The sequence below is a fragment of the Saimiri boliviensis genome, chromosome 14 (genome assembly GCF_048565385.1).
Source record: "Saimiri boliviensis isolate mSaiBol1 chromosome 14, mSaiBol1.pri, whole genome shotgun sequence".
NCBI lineage: Eukaryota > Metazoa > Chordata > Mammalia > Primates > Cebidae > Saimiri > Saimiri boliviensis.
Genome location: NC_133462.1, coordinates 1,243,893 through 1,254,997, shown reverse-complemented (window position 1 = coordinate 1,254,997; position 11,105 = coordinate 1,243,893). Strand labels below are relative to the sequence as shown.

Here is an 11,105-nt window from a genome sequence, read left to right as displayed (position 1 = left end):
CGGGGCTTGGGTTCCAAGGAGGTGGGCACCTAGTTGGTAAGTCTCAAGAGAGCTCTGGAGCCATCGGCCCGCCTCTATGGGCTTTCTGGCCTCCAGGCACCAGGTCCTGTTGCCCTGACCCCTGTGGCCCCAAGCAGCCCAGCTTCTGGGATATCCATGGGTGTAGCTGGAGTCTGCTGAGCGTTTCTTCTGCACCTGATGGGTTTTCAGGAGCTTCATCCAATTCCTGGGCTGCCACTGTGCCTCGCCCAGCCTCCAGCCCCAAACTATGGATTTGTAGGCATAGCTGCCACAGCAGAGTCCCAGGGCTCCTCCACCCTGCATGCCTCCGCGCACTCCAGCCTGCACCACACCTTGGGCTGAATGTGGTTTTTTTTTTTTTTTAGAGACGGAGTTTCGCTCTTGTTACCCAGGCTGGAGTGCAATGGCGCGAACTCGGCTCACCGCAACCTCCGCCTCCTGGGTTCAGGCAATTCTCCTGCCTCAGCCTCCTAAGTAGCTGGGATTACAGGCACGTGCCACCATGCCCAGCTAATTTTTTGTATTTTTAGTAGAGACGGGGTTTCACCATGTTGACCAGGATGGTCTCGATCTCTCGACCTCGTGATCCACCCGCCTCGGCCTCCCAAAGTGCTGGGATTACAGGCTTGAGCCACCGCGCCCGGCCTGAATGTGGTTTTGATTTGCGTTTTTCTAATGACCAGTGATGATGAGCATTTTTTCATATGTTTGTTGGCTGCATAAATGTCTTCTTTTGAGAAGCGTCTGTTCATATACTTTGCCCACTTTTTGATGAAGTTGTTTTTTTCTTGTAAATTTGTTTATGTTCTTTGTAGATTCTGGATATTAGACCTTTGTCAGATGTGTAGATGGCAAAATTTTTTCCCCATTCTGTTGGTTGCTGATTGACTGTAATGATTGTGTCTTTTGCTGTGCAAAAGCTCTTAAGTTGCATTAGATCCCATTTACCTATTTTGGCTTTTGTTGTCATTGCTTTTAGTGTTTTTTGTTTTTGTTTTTGTTTTTGTTTTTTGTTTTCCAGGAGCACATGCGCTTTATTGAATGCCACTGCAGAAAAGTGTGTGAGGGTAAAGGGTTGACACAGGGTGGGCTGGGGGCAGGGCGAGGGATGGAAGCTGGAGTACCAGGGAGACAGACAGGTCACGGGCAGAGCCCCTGGCCCGGGTGATTCCTCTGGATCTACTGATAGGCTTGCAGAATCAGGATTGGGATGATGATCATCAGAATGATCATGATGATGCCCAGAATCCGGGCCCAGATGTTCAGGCACTTGGCAGTGGAGGCGTAGGCCTGGGCCCCGGTCAGGTCGCCAACCATCTTCCTGTCCCTAGACTTCACGGAGTAGGCGTAGGCTATGAAGCCCAGGCAGCAGGAGTTCATGAAGATGGTGTTGAACAGGGACCAGACGACGTGGTCAGGCACGGAAGTCTTGCTTCGCATGTGGATCACGGTGGATGTTGGGGGTGCAGGGTTGTGGGGCACCCCCAGCGCAGCCACCTCATGCTCCTCCTTCAATATCTCATAGTTCGGGGGATGGTGGGTGTTGGCGGGAGTGAAGAAGGTTTGGACAGTGTGATTCATAGTGTCCAGTGAAGACCGGCCATGGTGGGGTTGCTGGGATGCTTCTTAGTGGCGCTTTTAGTGTTTTAGTCATGAAGTCCTTGCCTATGCCTATGTCCTGAATCGTATTGCTTTGCTTAGGTTTTCTTTTAGAGTTTTTTTGTTTGTTTTTTTTTTGAGATGGAGTTTTGCTCTTGTTACCCAGGCTACAGTGCAATGGCACGATCTTGGCTCACCACAACCTCCACCTCCTGGGTTCAGGCAATTCTCCTGCCTCAGCCTCCTGAGTAGCTGGGATTACAGGTGCGTGCCACCATGCCCAGCTAATTTTTTTTTGTCTTTTTAGTAGAGACAGGGTTTCACCATGTTGACCAGGATGGTCTCGATCTGTTGACCTTGTGATCCACCCGCCTCGGCCTCCCAAAGTGCTGGGATTACAGGCATGAGCCACTGCACCCGGCCTTTTCTTCTAGAGTTTTTATGGTGTTAGGTCTTAAATCTTTAATCCATCTGGAGTTATTTTTATTTTATTATTATTTTTTAATTCATCGACACAGCCAGAGAAGTAAGGAGTTAATTTTTGTAAAAGGCATAAGGAAGGGGTCCAGTTTCAGCTTTCTACACATGGGTAGCCAGTCTTTCCAACACCGTTTATTAAACAGGAAATCCTTTTCCCATTGCTTCTTTTTGTCAGGTTTGTCAAAAACCAGAAGGTTGTAGATGTGTGGCATTACTTCTGAGGCCTCTGTTCTGTTCCATTGGTCTATATCTCTGTTTCGGGTACCAGTACCATGCTGTTTTAATTACTGTAGCCCTGTAGTATAGTTTGAAGTCAAGTATTGTAATGCCTCCAGCTTTGTTTTTTTGGTTTGTGTTTTTTTTTGGTTTGCTTTTTTTGCTTAGGATTGTGTTGGCTATGTGGGCTTTTTTTTTATTCCATTTGAAGTTTAAGATGGTTTTTTCCAGTTCTGTGAAGAAGGTCAATGGTAGCTTAATGGGGATAGCATTGAATCTATAAATTATTTTGGGCAGTACGGCCATTTTCACGATACTGATTCTTCCTAACCATGAGCATGGAATATTTTTCCATCTCTTTGTGTCCTCTCTCATTTCCTTGAGCAATGGTTTGTCGTTCTCCTGAAGAGGCCCTTCACATCCCTTGTTAATTGTATTCCTAGGTATTTTATTCTCTTTGTAGCAGTTGTGAATGGGAGTTCGCTCATAATTTGGCTCTCTGTTCGTCTGTTATTGGTACATAGGAATGCTTGTGATGTTTGCACATTGATTTTGCATCCTGACACTTTGCTGAATTTGCTTATCATCTTAAGCAGATTTGGGGCTGAGACAGTGTGGTCTTCTAAATATACAATCATGTCATCTGCAAACAGAGATAATTTGTCTTCTTCTTTACCTAACTGAATACTCTTTATTTCTTTTTCTTGCCTGATTGCTCTGGCCAGAACTTCCAATACTGTGTTGTGTAGGAGTGGGGAAAGAGGGCATCCTCCAGTTTTTGCTCATTCGGTATGATACTGGCTGTGGGTTTGTCATAAATAGCTTTTACTGTTTTGAGATATGTTCCATCAATACCTAGTTTATTGAGAGTTTTTAGCGTAAAGGGCTGTTGAGTTTTGTGGAAGGCCTTCTCTGTTGAGATATAATCCTGTGGTTTTTGTCTTTGGTTTCTGTTTATGTGATGTATTACACTTGTAGATTTGCATTTGTTGAACTAGCCTTGAATCTCCGGAATGAAGCTGACTTGGTTATGATGGATAAGCTTTTTTTTTTTTTTTTTTTTTTTTGAGACGGAGTTTCGCTCTTGTTACCCAGGCTGGAGTGCAATGGCGCGATCTCGGCTCACCGCAACCTCCGCCTCCTGGGTTCAGGCAATTCTCCCGCCTCAGCCTCCTGAGTAGCTGGGATTACAGGCACACGCCACCATGCCCAGCTAATTTTTTGTATTTTTAGTAGAGACGGGGTTTCACCATGTTGACCAGGATGGTCTCGATCTCTTGACCTTGTGATCCACCCGCCTCGGCCTCCCAAAGTGCTGGGATTACAGGCTTGAGCCACCGCGCCCGGCCTCAAAGATGTTTTAATAGTAAGTATAAACAAAAACTCCAGACCAATGTCCCTGATGAACATACATGCAAAAATTCTCAAAAAATGGGTTCATGAAATGACTAACACAAGATCCATCAGAACAAAAATGAGTTTCATAGATGTAATGACCTGACCAAAGATAATTATGGTTTTGTTTGGAACATTAGTGGTATTTAATGTCCTATTTTCCAGATATAAGTAAATCCTTTCCATTCTCTCAAGTCTCTTGAATTATCTACACTCATGACATTTGGTAGATTATACTTTTATGAACAGAAAGCAAACATTTATTTTTCCTTTTTGCCTGATCCCTCCAAAATTTGGAACTCCTATTGAATATATATTTTTTGAGACAGGGGCTTGCTCTGTCACCCAGGCTGGAGTGCAGTGGTGCAATCTTGGCTCACTGCAACCTCTGCTTCCTGGGTTGAGGCAATTCTCCTCCCTCAGCCTCCTGGGTAGCTGGGATTACACACACATACCACCACACACAGCTAATTTTTACATTTTTAGTAGAGACAGGTTTTACCATGTTGGCCAGGCTGGTCTCGAACTCCTGACCTCAGGTGATCCTCCTGCCTTAGACTCCTAAAGTCCTGAGATTACAGGTGTGAGCCACCATGGCTGGCCTGAATATTCTTCTTTCACAGCAGTGCGAGCATTTGTCTAAGTTCGAAAAGAATCTGTTCTCCTTGTAACAGAACATAATTGGAAACAAGGCTTTGACTAGAATGTCATATTTGAAAATGATGACCAGTTTTAATGAACTAAGGTTGAGTTTATAGAGCCAATGCTTAGAAATGCCTCTTGGAAAACTGGCCTGGTACCTGACTTGTAGGGTAACCATTCTTACGTGTAAGTTAGGAAGGGGATTTTCTGGCAGGCCTGATGATATGCTTTAGCTCTGTGCTGCCACCCCAATCGCACCTAGAATTATAGTACTCCCCACGTGTCAAGGGTGGGACCAGGTGGAGATAATTGAATCATGAAGGCAGTTTCCCCCATACTGTTCTCCCGGTGGTGAGTTCTCACAAGATATGGTGGTTTTATAAGGGTCTTCCCTCTTTGCTCAGCAGTGATTCTGTCTCCTGCTGCCCTGTAAAGAGGTGCCTTTTGCTGTGATTTTAAGTTTCCTGAGGCCTCTTCAGTAGTTGGAACTGTGAGTCAGTTTAGCCTCTTTTCATTATAAATCACCCAGTCCTGGGTATTTTCTTATAGCAATGTGTGAATTAACTAATACACTCAAGAAACTTAGAATATTTGGAGGATCTTGAATCCACCCAAATCTACAGAGGGCAACATCTGGTAGCAAGTTCTTGGCTCAGCTTCCAAGTCTTGAGTCTTAAAAACTCTAATTTGTGGGTTTTGTTTTTTTTTTTTTTTTTTGAGATGATGTCTTGCTCTGTCAGCCAGGCTGGAGTGCAATGGGACGGTCTCAGCTCACCGCAACCTCTGCCTCCCAGGTTCAAGGGATTTTCTTGCCTCAGTCTTCTGAGTAGGTAGGATTACAAGTGTGTGCCAACCGGCTAATTTTTGTATTTTTGGTAGAGACGGGGTTTCACCATGTTGACCAGGTTGGTCTCGATCACTCGACCTCGTGATCCACCCGCCTCGGCCTCCTAAAGTGCTGGGATTACAGGCTTGAGCCACCGCGCCCGGCCTGGATAAGCTTTTTGATGTGCTGTTGGATTCAGTTTGCCAGTATTTCATTGAAGGTTTTTACATCAATGTTCATCATGGATTTTGGCCTGAAATTTTCTTTTTTAGTTGTATCTCTTCCAGGTTTTGGTATCAGGATGATGCTGATCTCAGAAAATGAGTTAGGGAGGATTCCCTCTTTTTATATTGTTTGGAATAGTTTCAGAAGGAATGAAACCAGCTCCTCTTTGTACCTCTGATAAAATTCAGCTGTGAACTCATCTGGACCTAGACTGTTTTTGGTTCGTAGGCTATTAATTGCCACCTCAACTTCAGAGCTTGTTATTTGTCTATTCAGGGATTTAACTTCTTCCTCGCTTAGTCTTAGGAGGGTGTAAGTGTCCAGGAATTTATCAATTTCTTCTAGATTTACTGGTTTATGTGCATAGAGGTGTTTGTAGTAATCTCTGATGGTAGCTTGTATTTCTCTGGGATCAGTGGTGATAGACCCTTTATCATTTTTTTTATTGCATCTATTGGATTCTTCTCCCTTTTTCTTTTTCTTTTTTTTTTTTTTTTTTTTGAGGCGGAGTTTCGCTCTTGTTACCCAGGCTGGAGTGCAATGGTGCTATCTCCGCTCACCGCAACCTCCGCCTCCTGGGTTCAGGCAATTCTCCTGCCTCAGCCTCCTGAGTAGCTGGGATCACAGGCACGTGCCACCATGCCCAGCTAATTTTTTGTATTTTTAGTAGAGACGGGGTTTCACCATGTTGACCAGGATGGTCTCGATCTCTCGACCTCGTGATCCACCCGCCTTGGCCTCCCAAAGTGCTGGGATTACAGGCTTGAGCCACCGAACCCAGCCTCTCTTTTCTTTTTTATTAGTCCAGCTAGCGGTCTATCTATTTTGTTGATCTTTTGAGAAAAACAGCTCCGGGATTCATTGATTTATTTTTTATTTTTATTTATTTTTTATTTATTTATTTTTTTTGAGATGGAGGTTCGCTCTTGTTACCCAGGCTGGAGTGCAATGGCACGATCTCGGCTCACCGCAACCTCCGCCTGCTGGGTTCAGGCAATTCTCCTGCCTCAGCCTCCTCAGTAGCTGGGATTCTGGGCACGCGCCACCATGCCCAGCTGATTTTTTTGTATTTTTAGTAGAGACGAGGTTTCACCATGTTGACCAGAATGGTCTCGATCTCTCGACCTCGTGATCCACCCGCCTCGGCCTCCCAAAGTGCTGGGATTACAGGCTTGAGCCACCGCGCCCGGCCAATTTTTTTTTTTTTTTTAAGCGTTTTTTGTACCTCTATCTCCTTCAGTTCTGCTCTGATCTTAGTTATTTCTTGTCTTCTGGTAGCATTTGAACTTGTTTGATCTTGAACCTCTAGTTCTTTTTTTTTTTTTTTTTTTTTTTTGGAGACAGAGTCTTGATCTTTTTGCCAGGTTGGAGTGCAGCAGCACGATCTTAGCTCACTGCAGCCTCTGTCTTCCGGATTCAAGTGATTCCCCTGCCTCAGCCTCCTGAGTAGCTGGGACTACAGGCATGCACCATCACACCCAGCTAAGTTTTTGTGTTTTAGTAGTGAAGGGGTTTCACCAAGGCTAGGATTGTCTCAATCTCCTGACCCCATGATCCACCCGCCTCAGCCTCCCAAAGTGCTGGAATTATAGGAGTGAGCCACCATGCCCTGCCGCTCCTCTAGTTCCTTTGTGACCATAGGGTGTCAATTTTAAATCTTTCCTTGCTTGTCATGCAGGCATTTGGTGATATAAATCTCCCTCTAGGCACTGCTTTAAATGTGTCTCAGAGGTTCTGGTATGTCTTGTTTTTGTTCTCATTGGTTTCAAAGAACAGCTTTATTTCTGCCTTCATTTCATTATTTATCCAGTAGTCATTCAGGAGCAGGTTGTTCAGTCTCCATGTAATTGTGCAGTTTTGAGTGAGTTTCTTTTTTTTTTTTTTTTTTTGAGAGGGAGTCTCGCTCTTGTTACCCAGGCCGGAGTGCAATGGTGCGATCTCGGCTCACCGCAACCTCTGCCTCCTGGGTTCAGCAATTCTCCTGCCTCAGCCTCCTGAGTACCTGGGATTACAGGCATGCGACACCATGCCCAGCTAATGTTTTGTATTTTTAGTAGAGATGGGGTTTCACCATGTTGACCAGGATGGTCTCGATCTCTTGACCTTGTGATCCACCCACCTTGGCCTCCCAAAGTGCTGGGATTACAGGCGTGGGCCACCGCGCCCGGCCCTGAGTGAGTTCCTTAATCCCGAGTTCTAATTTGCACTGTGGTTTGAGAGACTGTTATGATTTCCTTTCTTTTGCATTTGCTGAGGAGCAATTTACTTCCAATTATATAGTCAATTTTAGAGCAAGTGTGATGTGGTGCTGAGAAGAATGTATATTCTGTGGATTTGGGGTGGAGAGTTCTGTAGATGTCTATTAGGTCCACTTGGACCAGATCTGAGTTCTAGTCCTGGATATCCTTGTTATTTTTCTGTCTTGTTAATCTGTCTAATATTGACAGTGGAGTGTTAAAGTCTCCCACTATTACTTTGTGGGAGTATAAGTCTCTTTATAGGTCATTAAGAACTTGCTGTATGGGCCGGGCACGGTGGCTCAAGCCTGTAATCCCAGCACTTTGGGAGGCCGAGGCGGGTGGATCACGAGGTCAAGAGATCGAGACCATCCTGGTCAACATGGTGAAACCCCGTCTCTACTAAAAATACAAAAAATTAGCTGGGCATGGTGGTGTGTGCCTGTAATCCCAGCTACTCGGGAGGCTGAGGCAGGAGAATTGCCTGAATCCAGGAGGCGGAGGTTGTGGTGAGCCGAGATCGCGCCATTACACTCCAGCCTGGTTAACAAGAGCGAAACTCTGTCTCAAAAAAAAAAAAAAAAAAAGAACTTGCTTTATGTATCTGGGTGCTCCTGAATTGGGTGCATACATATTTAAAACAGTTAGTTCTTCTTGTTGCATTGATCCCTTTACCATTATGTAATGCCCTTCTTCCCTTCTTTGTCTCTTCATCTTTGTTAGCTTAAAGTCTGTTTTATCCGAGACTACGATTACAACCCCTACTTTTTTTTTTTTTTTTTTTTTTGCTCTCTGTCCACTTGGTAAATCTTTCTCCATCCCTTTATTTTGAGCCTATGTGTGTCTGCACATGAGATGGGTCTCCTGAATACAGCATATCAGTGGGTGTTGACTCTATCCAATTTGCCAGTCTGTGTCCTTTGTTTCGGGCATTTAGCCTATTTATATTTAAGGTTAATACTGTTATGCGTGAATTTGATTCTGCCATTTTGATACTAACTGGTTGTTTTGCCCATTAGTTGATGCAGTTTCTTCATTGTGTTGATGGTCTTTACCATTTGGTATGTTTTTGCAATGTCTGGTACTGGTTGTGTTGTTACTTTCCATTTTTAATGATTCCTTCAGGAGCTCTTGTAAGGAAGGTCTGGTGGGGACGAAATCTCTCAGCAATTGCTTGTCTGTAAAGGATTTTATTTCTCTTTCACTTATGAAGCTTAGTTTGGCTAGATATGAAATCCTGGGTTGAAAGTTCTTTTCTTTAAGAATGTTGAATATTGGCCCCAGTCTCTTCTGTCATGTAGGGTTTCTGCCAAGAGATCCGCTGTGAGTCTTAAGGGATTCCCTTTGTGGGTAAATTGACCTTTCTCTCTGGCTGCCCTTAGCATTTGTTCCTTCATTTCAACCTTGGTGAATCTGACAATTATGTGCCTTGGGGTTACTCTTCTTGAGGAATATCTTTGTGGTATTCTCTGTATTTCCTGGATTTGCATGTTGGCCTGCCTTGATGGATTGGGAAAGTTCTCCTGGATAATATTCTGAAGAATGTTTTCCAACTTAGTTTCATTCTCTTTCCAACCAGTCTCATTGAGATGAACCTGGGAACGTGGTACCTCAGTTGGAAATTCAGAGATTACTCGCCTTCTGCATCACTCTCGCTGGGAACTGTACACCGGAGCTGTTCCTATTTGGCCATCTAGCCATGTTGGTGGAAGATCTTTTTTTTTTTTTTTTTTTTTTGTGGGAGAGTCATGCTCTGTCACCAGGTTTGAGTGCAGTGGTGTGATCTTGGCCAATTGCAACCTCCCCCTCTTGGGTTCAAGCTGAACCCATTCTCCTGCCTCAGTCTCCTGAGTAACTGGGACTTCAGGTGCACACCACCATGCTCAGCTAATTTTTGTATTTTTAGTAGAGACAGGGCTTCATCATGTTGGTCAGGATGGTCTTGATACCCTGACCTCATGATTTGTCTGCCTCAGTCTCACAAAGTGCTGGGATTACAGGCGTGAGCCACGATGCCTGGCTAACCAATTTTTTTGCTTTTAAATTTGCCGCTTGTGTATTTTCAGTGAATTGCCTATTTCACCTGTCTCATATATTACGAGTTTCGGTTCCTTTTCTGTCAGTAAAAATAGACAGTGGAACAACAAATACATGTTGGAATTTTTTTCATTCGGTAACATGAATGACATTTTTGCTTTTGCATACTAAACATATTTTCTAATTTTTTTTTTTTTTTTTTTTTTTTGAGACGGAGTTTCACTCTTGTTACCCAGGCCGGAGTGCAATGGCGCGATCTCGGCTCGCCGCAACCTCCGCCTCCTGGGTTCAGGCAATTCTCCTACCTCAGCCTCCTGAGTAGCTGGGATTACAGGCACCGCCACCATGCCCAGCTAATTTTTTGTATTTTTAGTAGCGAGGGGGTTTCACCATGTTGACCAGGATGGTCTCGATCTCTTGACCTCGTGATCCACCTGCCTCGGCCTCCCAAAGTGCTGGGATTACAGGCTTGAGCCACCGTGCCCGGCCTCTAATTTTTTTTTAATCTTGTTGTACAACATAATGGCTTCCTTTAGTATATACTTTTATGTTTCATCAGCGTATATTAACATTTTTCACCACTTTTCTAATTGTAAAATTTTAATAATAGAAATGCAGCCGAGTTTACGGTGTTTGCCATTCCCTTGATACTAGGAATCTCACCATGGCCAATTTCAAATTGCCAATATTTTGTCACTGAACATGGAGATGTGCAGAATTGTCAGTAGCACACCATCCTATTTGTGCCATATTGATGTAGTGGCTGCAAATAATATCAAGCACATAGGTAACACACATAGTAAAATACTTGAGTGATAAGGTTTGAATATAACTTAAACAGCTTAATTGATTAAATCAGTTATATAGCTGACCTAACTCCTAATTAAAATGTACATGTTCTTGTTTGGGTACATAAAGTTTTATCCTGCTCTTGCAAATTTTTCTTACACATAAAATACTGATACAAGGGGATACTTTATGTTTCGTAGTGGCTGTTTTCAAATATACACAAAAGTGGTAAACACTCTTAGGAAGCTCCATGGTTTCCCCCTCAGTCTTCTATTATAATTTATGATCATTTTTGTTGCATGCATTCTTATGCACATTAATGAGTTATTTTACTGTTAAAGCCGGATATGTAATTTAATACATAGTTTCTTTAGAATAATTTTCTGAAGTACATGGGATTTTCGTATAGCTGATTAATATTTTACAAAATATAAAAATATTTTTAAATATGCTGTCAGTGCTAAATATTACTAAATTTTTCAAAGATTTTTTTTTTTTTTTGAGACGGAGTTTCGCTCTTGTTACCCAAGCTGGAGTGCAATGGCGCGATCCCGGCTCACCGCAACCTCCGCCTCCTGGGTTCAGGCAATTCTCCCGCCTCAGCCTCCTGAGTAGCTGGGATTACAGGCACACGCCAC

The 11,105-nt window shown here is 43.6% G+C and overlaps 1 protein-coding gene and 1 pseudogene across 1 annotated transcript in view; one reads left to right on the top strand and one right to left on the bottom strand.

The window, feature by feature from the left end:
* The window catches only part of LOC101048742 (uncharacterized), a 264,023-nt gene that overhangs the window by 120,386 nt on the left and 132,532 nt on the right, over window positions 1-11,105 (top strand).
* On the bottom strand, window positions 1,169-1,602 carry LOC120362743 (interferon-induced transmembrane protein 3 pseudogene; annotated as a pseudogene).